Source organism: Budorcas taxicolor, chromosome 17 (assembly GCF_023091745.1).
Source record: "Budorcas taxicolor isolate Tak-1 chromosome 17, Takin1.1, whole genome shotgun sequence".
NCBI classification, from domain to species: Eukaryota; Metazoa; Chordata; class Mammalia; order Artiodactyla; family Bovidae; genus Budorcas; species Budorcas taxicolor.
In genome coordinates, this window is record NC_068926.1 from 37,567,471 (window position 1) to 37,589,517 (window position 22,047).

At 36.2% G+C, this 22,047-nt stretch overlaps 1 pseudogene; it reads left to right on the forward strand.

Annotated features, from left to right (window-relative positions):
* Nucleotides 1-1,399: 1,399 nt before the first annotated feature.
* LOC128062084 (securin-like) lies at nucleotides 1,400-17,361 on the forward strand (annotated as a pseudogene).
* The last annotated feature ends 4,686 nt before the right edge of the window (nucleotides 17,362-22,047 follow it).

The window sequence follows — 22,047 nt, forward strand, 5'->3', positions numbered from 1 at the left end:
ACTGCATAGAAGTAAAAATCATTGCTCTCATTTTTCAGGGCAAAGAAAAAGCCAGTAGAAGTGCATTAAAACTAGTACCTTGGTTTATTGAAATAAGCAGATTATTATCCAGGCTTAAAGTAAAAGCTTACATTGTTTGGAGAATCTTTTTACTTACTATATTTTTGTTTTATTGTTGCTAAAAATGCTAATGTACCGTTGAAATGACCTCCATTTCCTGAAGGTAATCCAATAACGTCTTTTTTAAAAGCAAATTTTACTCAAGTTTAATTGTCTAAAACTGCTTAGAAACCTGAAATTTTATAGTGTGTGCTATCTTATGTATATATAGCATCCTGAACTATGTGATAACAGTAGATTTATTCTTAGCTTAAGGAAACATTATGGGAGGCAGATTTAATAGACAACAGAAGTTAGCTTATGTTTCTACTTACCTGCTTTCCTTTTTAGCAGTTTTCTTCTTTGTGAACATGAACCACATAAAGTGGCTGTGACCTAATGATTTAATCTAAGTCTGTCTCATACATCCTTCTTTGGTAGCTTACACCATGTGGCTGCTTTGTCTGTAGACACTGCTTGATAAAAGAGAATAAACCTCTTACATTTTAACCCTTGAGAGTTCAGTCAGTGTTTTAATGTGAATACCCGTGTTTGCTTTGTTTTTCCTCCCAGTGCTTCAGACACAGACTGGTTTATATCCCCATTGTTTTGAAAGTGATGGGATGGCGTAGAGGGCAGGTAAAGTGAGACCAATCAAGGAAAGACAGCTTAGCTTCATTATATCAATTCTAAGTTGCCCTGTCCCTTCATATTCATATGTAAAGCAAGATATTTATCCTCTTAAGATGTCTATTTCTTTAGAATCCCCTCTTGTGTATTAAAGGAATGAATGAATATCAGAATGGAACATAAACATAGACTTAAATCCCCTTTTTCCCACATTCTTACACTATTAACCACACAAATACTGAGCCCCCTATTTTAACAGTGTAATGTTTAAAATATTGACATTTGTGATACTCTAAAAAAATAAGGAAATGCAATATTATATTTTCTAAGATACATATTTCTTTCTTCAGTGGTAGAGAGAAAAAGTAAGAGCTGGCATACAGGGCATCAGCATTGCTCTACACACATCTTGATAAACGTGTATTGAATATAATGATCTCATCAATGACTGGGTATATGTGAAAACTGAACATGACGAAAGACTAGAATAAAATGATGACATCACCGCTCTCTAAAAAGAATAGATTTTTAACAGATAGGATAAAATAGCAACAAGGTAGCCAAAAAAATATGACACAATTTTGCTGCAAATTAGCTGGTAAATAATTGTGTGATAACCATAACAGGCATGAAATAAGAAAAGGTGTGAAACCAAGAATGGAAGTAGAACATGGGGAGGTCTTTGGGCAAAATTGACAAGAAAAAATTAATATTTATGAAAAAGAAGGTGGTAATTCATGAAAAATGGATTATGATCAGATTTTGGAGGGAGGGAAGTAAAGAATAGGGTTTTCCAGGTGGCTCAGTAAGTATAGAATCTGCCTGCAGTTCAGGAGACACAGGACACCACAGTTTTAAATTCTGGGCTGGGAAGATCCCCTGGGGAAAGGCATAGCAACCCATGCCAGTATTCTTGCCTGGAGAATACCACAGGCAGAGGTTGCAGAATCAGACATGACTGAAGCAACTGAGCATGATGTGAAGAATGAAACTAATTGAAAGAGTCTGGACTTAATCCAGAGAGTAGGAACTCAAGACTAATTTTTAAAAAGAGAAAGAACAGTGAAAACACACAACATTTTTTATTTTCTAATATAACGAAGATTTGACAGGAAATTGGAGAAACTGGTATCAGTTGGGAGGCTACTGCAGAAAATGGAAGTTTATGATCTATAATATACAAGATGAAACTCAACATTAAAACTCAACCTTCAAAAAACTAATATCTTCGCTTCTGGTCCCATCATGTCACAGCAAATAGATGAGGAAACAATGGAAACAGTTTATGTTTCCATAATGGAGAGACTTTATTTTCTTGGGCTCCAAAATCACTGCAGATGGTTACTGCAGCTATGAAAATAAAAGACACTTGCTCCTTTGAAGAAAAACTGTGACAAGCCTAGACAGCTTATTAAAAAAGCAGAGACATTACTTTGCCAACAAAAGTCCATCTAGTCAAAGCTATGGTTTTTCCAATAGTTATGTACTGATGTGAGAGTTGGGCCCTAAAGAAAGCTGAGTGCTGAAGAATTGATTCTTTTGAACTGTGGTGTTGGAGAAGACTCTAGAGACCCTTGGACTGCAAGGAGATCCAACCAGTCCATTCTGAAGAAGATCAACCCTGAGATTTCTTTGGAAGGAATGATGCTGAAGCTGAAGCTTCAATACTTTGGCCACCTGATGGGAAGAACTGACTCTTTGGAAAAGACCCTGATGCTGGGAAAGATCGAAGGCAGGAGGAGAAGGGGACAACAGAGGATGTGATGGTTGGATTGCATCACTGACTTGATGGACATGAGTTTGACCAAGCTCCGGGAGTTGATGATGGACAGGGAAGCCTGGCATGCTGCAGTCCATGCAATTGCAAAGAGCTGAACATGACTATGCAACTGAACTGAATTGAAGATAAGGCCTGTTAAGGAAACATACTTGAAATGGCAACTGAATAAATATGGATGATAAAAAGAGAAAAATCAGTTTTCCCACATGGCGCTATTGCTAAAAACCTTGCCTGCCAATGCAGAAGTTGCAGATTCGATCTTTGGGTCTAGAAGATCCCCTGGAGGAGGGCATGGCAACCCACTCCATTATTCTTGGTGGGAAAAATCTGTGGACAGAAGAGCCTGGTAGTCTACCGTCCATAAGGTCGCAAAGAGTCACACATAAGCGAAGCTACTTAGCACACAAGCATGCATATAAGACAGGGTGTGTTAAGGAAACATACTTGAGATGGCAACTGAATAAATATGGGTGATGAAAAGAGACAAATCAGCAGGTTTCAATTATGACACCAGTGGTAAAAATATGCGAGCCATGAAAGAAAAGCAGATTGGCAGAGAGAAGGAGGGTTTATATAAAAGACAAATAAGAATGATGGACATGGAATATATTTCCAGAGTAGTGTCATCATGTATTATAGCAAACTAATGCAATTTTCAGGCATTATTCCACTGTCTGTCTAATAATATAAAAGCAAAATACAAGTGTTTTTTAAAAAGTATAATTTTAGAATCTTATTACCTTTAAGACTCCCACTCAAAAGGTCTTCAGAGGGTTTTCTTTTTAAAAAACTAAGTGAACTTGACTGGATTTTACATTATTTCAGATTTTACAGAATGAAACAATATGTTTAATCATATTTGACAGCTTATCATATATGCACATTTTAAAAGTGAGAAAAAATTCAGGAACAATATGGCTATCATGAAAATTAACATGACTCTAAAATAACATGAAATGTACACCCCAAATGTCACAAGCCTAAGAGCTCCTAAGAGGTCACTTCTAATGTCACTTGTCCATGCATCTACTGTTTAGCTGTTCTTCCTGTGTGAAGAGGTAAGATAAAAAAAAGCAACATCTTATCAAAAGCCTATTTTCATTTTTCTTCCAATCACACTCTAATATCATTTACCTCTCCTTGGAATCTTCATGCATAGAAATATGTTCTGAAAATCATGCTATATAAACTCACTATTGTAGACTTGAATCATGGTAACCTTTTCCCATCCTCCTAGAAGGCTAAATCTTAGCATGGGAATATCATTTTTTTTGTTAGCTTGTATTTAATAAATTACATTGTCCTATTAGTAAACAGAAAAGCACAGTTTCTCAGTAATATTCATCAACAAAATGTCCCTGCCTCTGTGGAATATAATGAGTGCTACACAGCTATTTCACAGTAATGTGCAGCTAACTGTTGGTGAATTAGAAAAGTTTTCACCATTTTTCTTTTACACAAGAGTTCAGTAATGATAAAATTGTCAATGCTTTGGGACTTGTGTTCAAGTACATAATTAAATTTTGCACATAGCATAATTTGGCTGAAACTAAGAAAGAACAGACTGAAACATAAAATATGTTGTTCTGATAAATGAATGTCTTGAAGACTGTCTCTGCATGTGCATTTTGCCACTTTTAAAAGAAGATTCAGAATTGTCTCAAAGTTGAAAGAATATACTGCTACTTCAATTTTAAATCTGTTCCTCTTATTCACGTGTATAAATTCTTTTTGCAGTTCCATGAAAAACTACACTGTTCTTTTATACCTCGAGCTACATTCTTCAGTGTTACAAAGTCCAAGTGAAAAGTCCCATGATAATCATGGAAGGGACTCTCCTTATATGATGACATGTAGCTATTACAAATTGACAGTCGTTGAATTACTCTTCGATACCTCTGCTTATCTACCTACTTTACTTTCTTTAATTTTTTAAACATTTCATTAGTGTGGACCATTTTTAAAGTCTTAATTGAATTTATTATAGTGTTACTTCAGTTTTATATTTTGGTTTTTTGACTGGGAGGCACATGGGATCTTAGCTAGCCGACAGTGATTAAATTTGCACTCCAGTGTTTCAAGGCAAAAATCTCAACCTCTGGACCACCAGGGAAGTCCTACGCACCTATTTTCAAACAAGTTTTCCTTTTAATTCAAGGTTCTATACTTTGTTCAGAATTATTACGAAAGTATAACAAACGTGGCACATCTGAATTCAGGAATAAAGCATTATTCATTGTTTTCTTTATATCAATACACATCTTGATATATTAATTGTCTTTTAGAGAAATAATTATTATTATAGGTTGAGCAAAAATAAATATATCAATTAGACTAAGGATAGTAACATATAGTATGCTAGTTTTATATAGTTTAAAAATTTGATTGTTGACAGAAATATGAAATGATTTTGTTTTCTGTATACTGGTAGAAATATGCCACACATCATGCAGGTTCACACAATGTGGTAGTTAAAAACCACACTCGTGTGTAAGTGCATGTGTCTCAGTTTGGACATATGAAAAAATGAAAGCATATCTGACAATATTGGAGAACTAAATTTTAACATTCAAACATATCTTGGTGGTACTTTTAAGTTTCTCTTAAATCTAAGATAAGATTTATTTAAATATAATTTATCATACATAAGATTCTAACATAAGTTTGTGGAATGATTTTAGGTCACTGAATCTTCATCTTCTACACACCTATATATATATATATATATATATATATATTTTAAATAATCAACTGAAAATGAGGCTATAACTTCAAAGTATCTATGCAATACCTACTAACTATAGCATCCGTGTACATGTAAAATATAAACGACAGAGGAGTAAGAAAAAGAAACAAAAGACTAGTGAGTCTTGACTCTGGAGACTCTATTAAATCAGCTAAATTAAGGCTTTACAAGTATGTATAACAATAATGCATGTTGTTACTAGCTCAGTCATATCTGACTCTTTGCAACCCTTGGGACTTTTCAGGCAAGAATACTAGAGTGTGTTGCTAGTTCTTTCTCCAAGGGATCTTCCTGACCCAGGGATTGAGCCTGTGCCTCCAGCGTCTTCTGCATTGGCAAGTGGATTCTTGCCAATGGTGGCTGGTGGCTCATATGGTAAAGAATAAAAAGTGCTGCTTAATAACATAATGCTAACATCTATTTTGGGAGGCTCCAAAATCACTGCAGATGTTGACTGCAGCCATGAAATTAAAAGACACTTGCTCTTTGAAAGAAAAGCTATGACCAACCTAGATAGCATATTGAAAAAAAGAGAAATTACTTTGCCAACAAAGGTCTGTCTAGTCAAAGCTTCGGTTTTTCCAGTAGTCATGTGTGGATGTGAGAGTTGGACTATAAAGAAAGCTGAACAGCAAAGAATTAATGCTTTTGAATAGTGGTGTTGGAGCAGACTCTTGAGAGTCTCTTGGACAGCAAGGAGATCCAAACAGTTCATTCTAAAGGAAATCAGTCCTGAATATTCATTGTAAGGACTGATGCTGAAGCTGAAACTCCAATACTTTGGCCATCTGATGCGAAGAACTGACTCATTTGAAAAGCCCCTGATGCTGGGAATGATTGAAGGCAGGAGGAGAAGGGGATGACAGAGGATGAGACGGTTGTATGGCATCACCAACTCAATAGACATGAGTTTGAATAAGCTCTGGGAGTTGGAGATGGACAGGAAAGGCTGGCGTACTGCAATCCATGGGGTCACAAAGAATCAGACACTGAGCTGAACATCTAATGAACAAATATGCATGCACACATGCATATAAATATATATTCACATACATACAAAAAAGCTATTTTCTCTCTATATACAATGGCTTCCCTAGTAGCTCAGATGGTAAAGAATCTGCCTACAATGCAGGAGACCTAGGTTCTATTCCTGGGTCAGGAAGATCCCCTGGAGAAGGAAATGGCAACCCACTCCAGTATTCTTGCTTGGGAAGTCCCAAGGACAGAGGAGTCTGGCAGGCTACAGTCCTTGGGTTGCAAAGCTTCAGACATGACTGAGCAAATAACATTTTTACTTTTCACTTTCACACTTAATATATCTCCAAAAATCACTTCTTTGATATTTCTTAAAAATTAGTAGTACTTTTTAAAACCAATTACAGACTCAAATTTAACAAAGAAAAATAATATAGAAAACATTCTCAATTCATTGGAAATAAATTGGGAAATAAAATTTTCAAATAAATCAGCTATAAATATGTAAATAAGAAAATTAGTAAACATATACAAGTAGTCACAAACAGGACTTTAAAAAAGGAATCAAATTGAAAGGTACAGAATCTATGGATTCTGTCTATAAGATGAAAATAAAGCAACCTAATTCAAAAATAAGCAGGCTACTGGCATTTGTTACAAAAAAGAAATTTTCAAAGAAAGCCCCTCCCACTCTAATAAAGAGAAAAAGTTGGAAAATTGTCAAAATCATAATTTTGCCTGAGCATACTGTAGAGCTAGGTTTGCAAGTTCAACAGGTAAACTCATTTCTAATGAGGAGCAAGGAATTATTTAATCCTGGTAGTCTACATAAAAGCAGGCACTAGTAAATCAGCAAAAAGTTTAACAACTTTTTAAAGGCTTGTAGGGGCTAATTTATGAGTTTGGAAGGGCTGGGGATAGGAGCACAAGCACAGGAGGCGTTCATATACTCAGTACCCTTTCCGATGGCATATAAGATCAGAGGCAGGCAGGAGACTGGAGGCAGCTTCCCTGGAGGTGCTATGAGTCAGGTGACCAGCTGCTGTGGGGAGCTATCCCTGTGCCCTTGCTGAAACTCTTCTCACCTAGGAAGCCAAATGTTAAGCCCCTAGAGGAAGGGCAGCCATCTTTCTCGCCCCCAGGAACAGGCAAGAACTCATTGTTCACAAGAGGCGTGAGAGCAGACCCTCTGACGCTGATGTAGGGTAGCAAACACTCAGTCTCAAGACACAGGTAGATAAACGACAGAGAAAGAATGCTCTGCTGCTGGGGAAGAGGGCAGAAATCTGGTAAACCTGGTCGGGAAACCATGTAAAGAAGAACTGAATTCCACTTACAGGGACATTGTAGGAAGTTTTATCTTTTCTTTCTTTTTTTTTTTTTAACTAACCTCTCATTTTTTTTTTTTTTGATAGTAGTAAAATCTCATTTGTCTCCAGCCACCTTCTTAATGCTTTTGCATATATTTTCCACCCTTTTATTTTATATTTGTATCTTTCAGTTTGAAATATGTTCCTTTCAACAATGTGTATTTGGATCTTTTTCCTTCCTGTCTGAATACATCTGCACTATGATTGGATTATTTGATTCATTCACACTGAATGTAATATTATTATCCTTGGAATTACACCTTCATCTTATTTATTTATTTTTAAATAGGTCTCAGTGCAGTTCAGTTCAGTTCAGTCGCTCAGTCGTGTCCGACTCTCTGTGACCCCATGAACCACAGCACGCCAGGCCTCCCTGTCCATCACCAACTCCCGGAGTTCATCCAAACTCATGTCCACCGAGTCGGTGATGCCATCCAGCTGTCTCATCCCCTGTTGTCTCCTTCTCCTCTTGCTCCCAATCTTTCCCAGCATCAGGGTCTTTTCCAATGAGTAGCTCTTCACATCAGGTGGCAAAAGTATTGGAGTTTCAGCTTCAACATCAGTCCTTCCAGTGAACACCCAGGACTGATCTCCTTTAGGATGGACTGGTTGGATCACCTTGCAGTCCAAAGGACTCTCAGGAGTCTTCTCCAACACCACAGTTCAAAAGCATCAATTCTTGGGCACTTTCTTTATAGTCCAACTCTCACATCCATACATGACCACTGGGAAAACTATAGCCTTGACTAGCTGGACCTTGTTTGGCAAAGTAATGTCTCTGCTTTTTAATATGCTGTCTAGGTTGTTCATAACTTTGTGTCCAAGGAGTAAGCGTCTTTTAATTTCATGGCTCCAATCACCATCTGCAGTGATTTTGGAGCCCAGGAAAATAAAGTCAGTCACTGTTTCCACTGCTTCCCCATTTCTTTTCTATTCCCTTCTTTTACTTTACTGCTTACTTTTGAATTGGGTGACTATTTTCTAAGGTTACATTTAAATTCCTTTCATGATCTTTTCACTGTATGAAAAAATACTTTTGCATTTGTTGCTTTAGGGCAACATAATTTTTAATTAAACAATTCAATATTAATTTAATATTTTTCCTTTGTTGCTTTTGAGTTCTGTCTTAGGGTCTTTTATGATCTGGTTTTCCTTAGTGTCAGTTTCCCTGGTTATCTCTGAATAATTAGCTGACCTGTGATTTAGCTCTGTACCCATGTGAACTACCCACTTCCTCTTATTTGATTACCTCTAAAATCTATTGTTTTAAAAAGAGCCTTCAAGTTTAAGTCCCTTTAAACTCTACTGTAGAAAAGTCAGAATTTAAGAGAACAGGTCTGTTGCTCTCTGTTCTTATGATCTTCCTTTCCCCTACCCTAGTGATTTGTAAAATAATCTGAGTCATATATCTGAGACTGGTATTGGAAATAGTCCTTTCCTACTCTCAGAGTGACCCTCTGGCTTTGTGAGCAGGGCAGTGGGTAGGAAATGGTAGTTCTCTGTTCTTTTAGATTCTAGAATTTTCTTAAATTGTCTACATTAAACTGCAGGATGTAGCATACCATTAACTTTCTGATCCTGTGATGATCACATGAGCACTTCCATTCCATTCATCTCCAGTCATATCAGATTTTCTTTTCCTTTAAAAAATTATCCCTAGTCTTGAATCTTTACACTTGCTGGCCCTTTTACCTGGAGCACTTTTCCCCATTCATTCTTATAAATTGTCTCTTTACTTTCTTCACATATCTGCTTACCAGTGAGATTTTTCTGACTACCCTATTTAAAATTTGAAATAATCTTCCAGAATATGCCTATCATATTTGCTGATATTTATTGCCATAATTGAATCAATATCTAACAAGCAACATAATTTATTTTCTGTTTATTATCTATATAACACTATCCTTATGGCAGAAAGTGAAGAGGAACTCAAAAGCCTCTTCATGAAAGTGAAAGTGGAGAGTAAAAAAGTGGCTTAAAGCTCAACATTCAGAAAACGAAGATCATGGCATCTGGTCCCATCATTTCGTGGGAAATAGATGGGGAAACAGCGGAAACAGTGTCAAACTTTATTTCTGGAGGGTCCAAAATCACTGCAGATGGTGACAGCAGCCATGAAATTAAAAGACACTTACTCCTTGGAAGAAAAGTTATGCCCAACCTAGACAGCATGTTGAAAAGCAGAGACATTACCTTGCCGACTAAGGTCCGTCTAGTGAAGGCTATGGTTTTTCCTGTGGTCATGTATGGATCTGAGAGTTGGACTGTGAAGAAGGCTGAGCACTGAAGAATTGATGCTTTTGAAGTGTGGTGTTGGAGAAGACTCTTGAGATTCCCTTGGACTGCAAGGAGATCCAACCAGGTCATTCTGAAGGAGATCAACCCTGGGATTTCTTTGGAAGAAATGATGCTAAAGCTGAAACTCCAATACTTTGGCCACCTCATGCGAAGAGTTGACTCATTGGAAAGACTTTGATGCTGGGAGGGATTGGGGGCAGGAGGAGAAGGGGACGACAGAGGATGAGATGGCTGGATGGCATCACGGACTCGATGGACGTGAGTCTGAGTGAACTCTGGGAGTTGGTGATGGACAGGGAGGCCTGGCGCGCTGCAACTCATGGGGTCACAAAGAGTCGGACACGACTGAGCAGCTGAACTAACCCTAGCCAAAACATACATACTATGCAATCAAACAAGAACAGGAATATTTGTCTGTTTTATCAATACTGAAAACAAAAAAGGATTTGTATACAGTAAGCACATATTAGGCAGTAAATAAATATATGGGAGATGATTGGATTACTATTTTAATTGGACTCAAAGTAGTTTTTGGAGCATATGTTGAACTTTCTGATAATCTCAAATCATTATGGCAAAAATGTATTCCTGAATGTTATTAAACTGTGATAATTGAAAGTAGCATTATTCAGGAGGTGTTTTCTATTTAATATCCTCTAACTCTCTAAAGTATTAGAGTTAATAGACATAATGAACATTTGGATAGATGATGCTTTTAAAGTATTTTCCATCTCAAATTAAATGTAAATGCTTATGTAAACAAGATGTTTGCTATGTTAAAGAATGATCCCTTTCATATATAATTAAAACCTAAATTATTATGAATTTATTTATTTAGTTATAGAGGCGGTTGGTCCTTTTTTTATTACCCATGACACAAAGAGCATGTTTATATGAAATAAATTAAACATGTTGCATATATAGTATTCCAGAAAAATATCAGTATATTTGGGGATATTTATGTTTAAGTTTTAAGATTAACTCATCAAATAAAAAGTGTACCATTTATCATTCAGAGTATCTACAACTTTATTAATATTTACCTTAGGGGCTTCCCTGGTGGCTCAGAGGTTAAAGTGTCTGCCTGGAATGCAGGAGACCAGGGTTCGATTCCTATCTTAAGAGTGTGGTAAATTTATGCTTACTCCAACATCCAACATGAAATAACTTGCCATTGATTTATCTTACTTGTATGTATTGTGCATAAAATTTTTCACTATGTAATTCAATTATATTCAGCTTCTTTTATTGTTACCTTAGTTTTGAATTTTGCTAATGCCAGTTATAATTATTTGGACTGAATACCACCATCCAAAAAAGTTGTAATCTTCAAAGAAAATTATAAGAATAAATACATGTACTAGTTATACTTTAAATACTTAGGTATGTTACTTTGAAATTCCATTTTTGAATTCTTTCAAAAATGTCTAAGTTCAATTTTTGTTTTTTAAAATATTTAGCCATTTAGACTTTCCTGGGATTTTTTTCCCCCATGAGGTCTATTATTATTATGTCAAAAAGCAACGTTGGAACCGATCATGGAATAACAGACTGTTTCAAAATTGGGAAAGGAGTGTGTCAAGGCTGTGTATTGTCACCTTGTTTACTTAACTTACATGCAGAATACAACATGTAAAATGCTGGGTTGGATGAATCACAAGCTGGAATCAAGATGCCAGGAGAAATATCAATAACAGCAGATATGCAGACAATAACTAAATGAACTAGAGATATGCAAACTTACAGGGGGGAAAAAAAAACGAGAAAGAGAAATCCAAGTAAGACTGTAGGTGTTGCAAGAGACATCAGAGGGCAGATACACAAACCATAATCAAGGAAAACTAGTCAGTCTAATCACAAGGAGTACAGCCATGCCTAACTCAGTGAAACTAAGCCATGCCATATGGGGCCACCCAAGATGGACGGGTCATGGTGGAGAGGTCTGACAGAATGTGGTCCACTGGAGAAGGGAATGGCAAACCAATTCTGTATTCTTGCCTTGAGAACCCCATGAACAGTATGAGAAGGCAAAATAATAGGATACTGAAAGAGGAACTCCCCAGGTCGGTAGGTGCCCAATATGCTACTGGAGATCAGTGGAGAAATAACTCCAGAGAGAATGAAGGGATGGAGCCAAAGCAAAAACAATACCCAGCTGTGGATGTGACTGGTGATAGAAGCAAGGTCCAATGCTGTAAGGAGCAATATTGCATAGGAACCTGGAATGTTAGGTCCATGTATTAAGACAAATTGGAAGTGGTCAAACAGGAGATGGCAAGAGTGAACATTGACATTCTAGGAATCAGTGAACTAAAATGTACTGGAATAGGTGAATTTAACTCAGATGACCATTATATCTACTACTGTGGGCAGGAATCCCTTAGAAGAAACAGAGTAGCAATTATGGTCAACAAAAGAGTGTGAAATGCAGTTCTTGGATGCAATCTCAAAAACGACAGAATGATCTCTGTTCATTTCCAAGACAAACCATTCAATATCACAGTAATCCAATTCTATACCCCAAGCAGTAATGCTGAAGAAGCTGAAGTTAAACGGTTCTATGAAGACCTACAAGACCTTTTAGAACTAACACCCAAAAAGATGTCCTTTTCATTATAGGGGACTGGAATGCAAAGTAGGAGGTCAATAAACACCTGGGGTAACAGGCAAATTTGGCCTTGGAATACGGAATGAAGCAGGGCAAAAGCTAATAGAGTTTTGCCAAGAGAACGCACTGGTAATAGCAAATACCCTCTTCCAACAACACAAGGGAAGACTATACATGGACATCACCAGATGCTCAACACCAAAATCAGATTGATTATATTGTTTGCAACCAAAGATGGAGAAACTCTATACAGTCAGCAAAAAAAAAAAAAAAAAAAAAAAAAAGACTGGGAGCTGACTGTGGCTCAGATCATGAACTCCTTTTTGCCAAATTCAGACTTAAATTGAAGAAAGTGGGGAAAACCACTAGACCATTCAGGTATGACCTAAATCGAATTCTTTATGATTATACAGTGGAAGTGAGAAATAGATTTAAGGGACTAGATCTGATAGACAGAGTGCCTGATGAACTATGGACTGAGCTTGGTGACATTATACAGGAGACAGGAATCAAGACCATCCCCATGGAAAAGAAATGCAAAAAAGCAAAATGGCTGTTTGTGGAGGCCTTACAAATAGCTGTGAAAAGAAGAGAAGCAAAAAACAAAGGAGAAAAGGAAAGATATAAGCATCTGAATGCAGAGTTCCAAAGAATAGCAAGGATAGATAAGAAAGCCTTCCTCAGTGATCAATGCAAAGAAATAGAGGAAAACAACAGAATGGGAAAGACTAGAGATCTCTGCAAGAAAATTAGAGATAGCAAGGGAACATTTCATGCAAAGTTGGGCTTAATAAAGGACAGAAATGGTATGGACCTAACAGAAGCAGAAGATATTAAGAAGAGGTGGCAAAAATACACAGAAGAAATGTACAAAAAGGAGATTCATGACCCAGAGAAAACGATGGTGTGATCACTCACTTAGAGCCAGACATCCTGGAATGTGAAGTCAAATAGGCCTTAGAAAGCATCACTACGAACAAAGATGGTGGAGGTGATGGAATTCCAGTGGAGCTGTTTCAAATCCTGAAAGATGATGCTGTGAAAGTGCTGCACTCAATATGCCAGCAAATTGGGAAAACTCAGCAGTAGACACAGAACTGGAAAAGGTCAGTTTTCATTCCAATTCCAAAGAAAGACAATGCCAAAGAATGCTGAAACTACTGCACAATTGCACTCATCTCACATGCTAGTAAGGTAATGCTCAAAATTCTCCAAGGCAGGCTTTAGCAATACATGAATCATGAACTGCCAGATGTTCAAGCTGGTTTTAGAAAAGGCAGAGGAACCAAAGATCAATTTGCCAACATCTGCTGGATCATGGAAAAAGCAAGAGAGTTCCAGAAAAAAAAACTACTTCTGCTTTCTTGACTATGCCAAAGCCTTTGACTGTGTGGATCACTATAAACTGTGGAAAATTCTGAAAGTCTTAAAATTCAGACGACTACCTCATCTGCCTCTTGAGAAACCTGTCTGCAGGTCTGAAGCAACAGAACTGGACATGGAACAACAGACTGGTTCCAAATAGGAAAAGGAGTAGTATGTCATGGCTGTATATTGTCACCCTGCTTATTTAACTTCTATGCATCATGAGAAATGCTGGGCTGGAAAAAGCACAAGCTGGAATTAAGATTGCCAGCAGAAATACCAATAACCTCAGATATGCAGATGACACCACCATTATGGCAGAAAGAGAAGAGGAACTAAAAAGCTTCTTGATGAAAGTGGAAGAGGAGAATGAAAACGTTGGCTTCAAGCTCAACATTAAGATAACTAAGATTATGGCATCTGGTCCTATCACTTCATGGGAAATAGGTGGGGAAACAGTGGAAACAGTGTCAGACTTTATTTTGGGGGGCTCCAAAATCACTGCTGATGGTGATTGCAGCCATGAAATTAAAAGATGCTTACTCCTTGGAAGGAAAGTTATGACCAACCTAGATAGCATATTCAAAAGTAGAGACATCACTTTGCCAACAAAGTTTCATCTAGTCAAGACTACGGTTTTTCCAGGGGTCATGTATGGATGTGAAAGTTGGACTGTGAAGAAAGCTGAGCGCCCAAGAATTGGTGCTTTTGAACTATGGTGTTGGAGAAGACTCTTGAGATTCACTTGGACTGCAAGGAGATCCAACCAGTCCATTCTAAAGGAGATCAGTCCTGGGTGTTCATTGGAAGAACTGATGCTAAAGCTGTAACTCCTATACTTTGGTCACCTCATGCGAAGAGTTGACTCATTGGAAAAGCCCCTGATGCTGGGAAGGATTGAGGGCAGGAGGAGAAGGGGATGACAGAGGATGAGATGGCTGGATGGCATCACCGACTCAATGGACATGAGTTTGGGGAACTCTGAGAGTTGGTGATGGACAGGGAGGCCTGGTGTGCTGCAATTCATGGGGTCGCAAAGAGTCAGACACGACTGAGCGACTGAATTGAACTGAACTGATGCAGATAACATTACCTTCATGGCAGAAAGCAAAGAGGAACTAAAGAGCCTCTTGATGAAGGTGAAAGAGAAGATTGAAAAAGCTGGCTTAAAAGTCAACCTTCAAAAAATGAAAATGATGCCATTTGGTTCTATCACTTCATGACGTATAGATGGGGAAACAACGGACACAGTGACGATCTTTATTTTCTTGGACTTCAAAATCGCTGCAGATAATGACTGTAGCCATGAAATTAAAAGATGCTTGCTCCTTGGAAGAAAAGCTTTACCGAACTAGACAGAGAATTAAAAACCAGAGACACTACTTCGCTTACAAAGGTCCTTATAGTCAACGCTATGGTTTTTCCAGTAGTCACACATGGATGTGTGAATTGCACCATAAAGAAGGCTGATCACCGAAGAATTGATGCTTTTGAACTGTGATGTTGGAGAAGATTCTTGAGAGTCCCTTGGACTGCAAGGAGATCCAACCAGTTAATCCTAAAGGAAATTAGGCCTGATTATTCTTTGCAAGGACTGACTCTGAAGCTGAAGCCCCAACACTTTGGCCACTTGACGTGAAGAGCTGACTCACTGGAAAAGACCCCAATGCTGGGAAAGTTAGAAATCAGGAGAAGGGGATGACAGGGAATGAGATGATGGGATGGCATCACGGGCTCAATGGACATGAGTTTGAACAAGCCCCAGGAGATGGTGAAGGACGGGAAAGCCTGGCCTGTGTCCATGGGTTCGCAAAGAGTTGGACACTAATTAGTGGCTAAACAACAACAAAATCTTTTAACTGTAAAAAATAAGACATGTTTAACAGTTGAAGTCTAGGAAAAGTGCAAATAACACAGAGAACTGTGGGAAAATTTATATCATGCAAAGTGTGTAGAATATATCTACATACAAGGGACAGTCATCTATAGACATTATGGTAAACACATTTAAAGTTCAGAGCTTAATATTATTGTAAAAGTGTCTAAATAAATAATATTGATAATGGGATAGATATTAATTTGACTTATACAATGCCTGGGTTGCAGTATAAGTTATCCTACCACTGTATTTGTATTCGGCCATTAGAAGAAGCTCCATTAAATCCTACTGGACTTAGAAGTATATGCATGTCATATTTGGCAAGAAAAACATTCTTTAAATGAAAAGTAGGTTTGTTTACTACTGGCAGAGACTAAACTCTTGACCAAACTAAACTAAACACAGGGTTAAATTACTATATAACTTAAGTTGTACATTATAAAATATTTATTACCTGATATATTGAATAAAACCACTGAATTCCATAGCAACCCACTCAGAGAACAGAGAATCAAATCTAGTCTAGACAAGCTGAAAATACTGGGGTTCTGTTCAGCATTGGCCCAATTAACCTGCAAGTTAGACTTTCAGGCAAGGTGAAAAAAAAAATCAAGAACACTAGAGCAGGGGTCCCCAACCTCCAGGCCATGGGCCAGTACCCCCTGTCAGATCATCAGTGATATTAGATTAGAAATAAAGTGCAAATTACATGTAATGCACTTAGTCATCCCCAAATTATCCTCCCACCCCTGATACAGAAAAATTATCTTCCATTAAATCAATCCCTAGTGCCAAAAAAGGTTGGGATCTCTGCACTGGAGACTGTATCATCAGCCTAGTGTCACCCCAAGAAAGGTGAGTTACTGTCCCTACTCCCAGTTCCAGATAGTAACCTGATGTTTGTCACAAGAGGAAAAGGAGGCCATAAGAACAGATATAGCTCCAAAATTACCCACAAAAAACCTGACTTTATTTGAAACAGAATGTGAGGAAATTAAGGTTAAAGAACACTCTTAAAAATGTTAAAGATGTGAACTGTAAGCAATTGGTAACTCTACTTACAATTTACAGAGTGAAGCTGGGGTCTGAGCCTTCTGTAAAACTTTAGAAGGGAGATCTTAGGTTTCAACACCACATGTTGGTAAAATGTTGATGCTCCACCCACCTTACCCAGAGCTGCCAGAAAGGTGCTTGAAACTATCAACCTCAGAAAAGTCAAGAAAGACTAGTGAACCACTCAGATAGAAACACAACCTTCTCTACCAAAAACATGACTGGGAAGGTCATTAAAGCAAAAAGCTCAGTGCCTACTACAGTCAACACTTATCCGGAAATAGAAAAATCCTTCCCCTTCAATCCACTAGATTTTGAATTTTGTCCTGCCTGAAGAGCACCAGATAGCATACTTTTCCTTGAATGGAGTGGTGCTGATGATCCTCTGTGATGAGAGGGAACTTGAAAAGCTGTTACACCTGCACCCACTTCACCTCTGAAAATGTGTCCTCCACCATGGGAGTCTAATCTGTTGTAGCCCCCCCAAGTTTTCTATTGACCCTGGATGTTGAATTGCCACCTGCTTGCTATGACTTAGGTATTAACATTTCTTAGCACTTCATAGTTTGTATTAATCATGTATATTAATGAAGCAACTCTTTAACAAACACTTCCAGAAAAATAAAAATAAAAAAAGTTTACAATTTACAAATTGTAGGCCAACAATTTTACTAGAAAGAATCAGAGAAATGCACAGCTAAGAAAAGCTCCTCCCCCCCCAACCCCCCCACCGCACTCCAATGCAGAGTTTGGAGCAAATTACAGAGATGAATCATAGAAATTCTGCAAAAAAAACCCTCTGAATGTAATTTGAGCAGACGTTTGAGCAAATTGTCCCCAGGGTTTGTTAAAACAATAATGAATTCAGCCAGCAATTACTGGAGCAGTGTAATTTATTATGATACAACAAAGACATATTAATACAGAGATCAGACAATGAAACAGTCTGAGAGTGTCCTGCTAAAACCAATGTCATTCAAGAATGATTGTGAAAATGTTAAAGGCCATACCTTCTGTGCAATAGCATTAGACTTCAACTTGTGTGAGTGGACTATTAGTTCAGTTCAGTCGCCCAGTCATGTTTGGCTCTTTGTAACCCCATAGACTGCAGCAAACCAGGCTTCCCTGTCCATCACCAACTCTCAGAGCTTGCTCAAACTCATGTTCTTCGAGTCAGTGATGCCATCCAACCACCTAATCCTCTGCTGTCCCCTTCTCCTCTTGCCTTCAGTCTTTCCTAGCATCAGGGTGGCATATATCTCACTCTAATAGTCCAATAAAGTCATAAATGAATAAAAACTACAAGAAGCTCTGTTAAACAGTATGTGGATTTGCTATGTTATAAACTATCTTACTTTTAAAAACAACAAACATACATACATACAAACAAAGAAAAAAAAAACCATGACCTAGAGGAAGGGTAAACAGAAAATATTTTGGGCTCCAACTGTTTTACTGAACAAGCAGAGTTTCAAAGCAGCTGTTTTAAATATCTTCAAAGAACTAAGAGAAGCTATGCTTTAAAAACATCAAAAGAAAGATAATAGCAATGTCCTACCAAAGAAAGAATAGCAATAAAGACAGAATTTTTTTAGAAAAAGCTGAATTTCTAGAGTTGAAAATATGTACCCAAAACTAATTCACTGAAAATAGATTCATAATGATTGTAATATAATAAGAATGATACGATAGAAAATAAAGACAAAAGAACAGAGTCTAAGATAAAAATATTACATCACTAACAACATCACAATGTATGCAATAGGATTAACAGAATAAAATAAATATATTGAAGAAATAAGAAATGAAAATTCCAACATTTAATGGAAAACATTAACCTACCAATAAAATGCAAATAGTACAAATACAAAAATATCCACATCAGGCTTGCCATAGTAAAGATTTTGACAGCCAGTGACAGACACAAGTCAAAGCAAGAGGAAAATGACATTGCCCATATGGCAACACCAGTAATATTAACAATGAATAATTATCACAAACAATGGAAGCCATTGTATGACAGTATGGCATATGACACCCTGTCAGTATGACATGTTCAAAATGCTGAAACATTGTCAACAAGAATTTTATATCCAGCAAAATTTTATTTCAGATTATAATATAAAGAAATTATAAAATGAAATATTCTCATATAAACAAAATTTAGAGAATTTTTGCTTCAAAAACTAACTTGAAATTCTAAAGGAATTGTTTTCAGAATAAAGGCATAAGAACCCAGACAATAATGTGAATTTACAAGAAAAAATTAAAAGCATGATAATGGCTATTCTATAATTGCTAAATACAGTATAAATGCATACTCACTCCCTATTCTTTTAATTGATTTGTTAATGAATTTTATCAGACATTATGCTGTAGTGGTATTGCTGGTCCCTTAACACAGAATTATGTTAGGCAATAGCGAGAAAGAGAAGCTGTATTAAACTGTATTGGGATAAAGAAATTAAATCAGACAGTAACTTGAATATACTGGAACAAATTATTAGAAATGGAGAATGTAAAAAAGGAAGAAGTAAATTTTTTGCTATTTACAGTTGACATAACATTATATATAGAAACCCCCAAGGACTCACAAAAAAAAAAAAAAAAAAAACCCTACTAGAACTAATAAAAGAATTCAAAATTTGCATGAAACTAGATCAATATATAAAAGTCTGGTGCATTCCTATGCACTAATTACAAAATATTAGAAAGAGAAATTAAGAGAAACTAAATTATAATTGCATAAAAAAACATAAGAGTAAATACATTTAACCAAGGAAGTGAAAGTTCTGTAACATTGAAACCTATAAGATACTAACAAAACAAATTGAAGAAGAAACAAATAAATGCATATATTCAAACAAAGCAAATATATTCTGTGTTCATGGATTGGAAGAATTAATATTGGTAAATGTCTATACTACTCAAAGCAATATGCAGATTCAATGCAGTTAATATCAATATTCAAATGTCAATTTTCACAAATATAGAACACAGTACTAAAATTTGCATGGAACAAAAAAAAGAGAGAGAGACAACAAAACAAATAACCAATTCAGTCTTGAAAAAGGAAAATAAAGCTGGAGGCATCATACTCTCTGATTTCAAGGTATGTTACAAAGTTACACTGTAATCAAAAATGGTATGGTATTGCCATAAAAACAGACACATAGATCAATGGAACAGAATAGAGAGCCCAGAAATAAACCCATTCATATATGGTCAATTAACTTGTAACAAAGGACCCAAGAATACACAATGGGGAACGGACACTCTCTTAAATAAGTTATCTTGGAAAAACTGAGAAGTCATATAAAAACAAAAAAAGAAACTGGACTACTATCTAACACCACACATAAAAACTAACTAATTAATAATAATAACCAAAAAAAGAATTAACTAAATTAGATGAAAAACTTGAATGTAAGAGCTGAACCTATAATACTCCTGGAAAAAGAAAAATGTTGGCAGCAAGTTCCTTCATATCAGTCTTAGTGATGATTTTTTGTTTCAAATGGACACCAAAACTAAATGCAGTACAAATGAAAATAGATAAGTGGAACTCTATCAAACTGAAAAAAAAAAAAAATCTGCACAGCAAAGGAAACCATCAACAGAAGAGTGAGAGAAAATATTTACAAATCATATATCTGATAAGGAGTTAATATCAAAAGTATATGAGGAACACATGAAACTCAATTTCAAAAAACAAACAGTAAATAATTTGATTTTTTTAAATGAACAAAGGACCTAAAATGATACTCCCCCAAAGAAAACCTACAAATGACCAGGAAGTAAATGAAAATGTGCTCAACATTGCCAATCATCAGGGAGAAGTGACTCCAAATCACAATATCTCCTCAAACCTGTTAGACCAGTTATTATAAAAAAGACAAGAGCTAATAAGTAGTAGCAGGGACGTGGAGCAAACTGAGCCTTTTTGCATTTTTTGTGAGAATATAAATTGGTCTGGCCTCTATGGAAAATGGCATGCCATTTCCTCAAAAAAGTGAAAATTGAATTAGCAGTATTTCCACATCTGTTTATAAATACAAAGGAAATGAAATCACTATCTTGAAGTGAGATGTGCACCCTCATATTCACTGAAGTATTATTAGTTATGGTAGCCAAGGTATGGGAAAAAAAAAAAAAAACACTTAGGCATGCATGGACAAATAAATGGTTTAAAAAGTGCTGTACACACACACACACAATGGAATGTTATAACTCAAAAGAAAAAAGAAAACTATGGTCACTATGCTAAGTGAAATGAAACAGAGAAAGACAAATAATAAATGATTTCATGCATATGTAGAATCCATAAAGGCAGAGATTATATAGTGTTTACTAGGGACTGTGACTGGGGAATTGGGAATGAAAAGGACATATTTCTCAAAAGATACAAACTTCTAGTGATAAGAAAATTCAGGGATTGAATGTATAGAATGGTGACTATAGTTCACAGTCCTGTATTGTACACTTGAATATTCTTATGAAACTAGATTGCAAAGGTTCTCACTACACCAATAAAGAAAAAAATGATAATTTGTGAGATGTAAGATGTATTAACTGACCTTATTGTGGTAAATAATAAGCAATATACACATGCATTAAATCATTACAATGTATACTTTAAACTTACAAAATATAATATGTCAATTATACTTAATTAAGTTTTATAAAAAATAACAAATGTATGCAATAAAATGTCAATTACCTCTCAGTTGACTTGTAAAAACAATAAAAAGGCAACATAAAAATGGCCAGTCTACCCATGAAAAGCTACAGAAGATAATTATCTATGAAGGAAATGCTAATAAAATCCATAATGTGATTCCACTTCACACCAACTAACATAATCAGAATGAAAAAATAACTAGTGTTGGTGTGTATGTGGAAAAATAAGAAATCTCTTACACTTCTGGTGAGAATGTAAAATATTATCAACACTTTGTAAAAATGGTCTGTAAACTTCATAAAATATTGATATGGAATTATCAAATGACTCAAGGATCCCATTTCTAGGTATACATACAAGACTTAAGATATAGGCATACAGAAAACCATGTATATAATTGTCCATAGAAGCATTATTCATAATAGCAAAAATGTGGATATATTCAGATGTTTAACATCTAGTGAAGGAATAATTATAACACAGGAAAGCCATGTAATTATAAATCATAAAAGAATGAATAGTTACCTACTTTAAAATAGGTGAACTTTGAAACATTATGC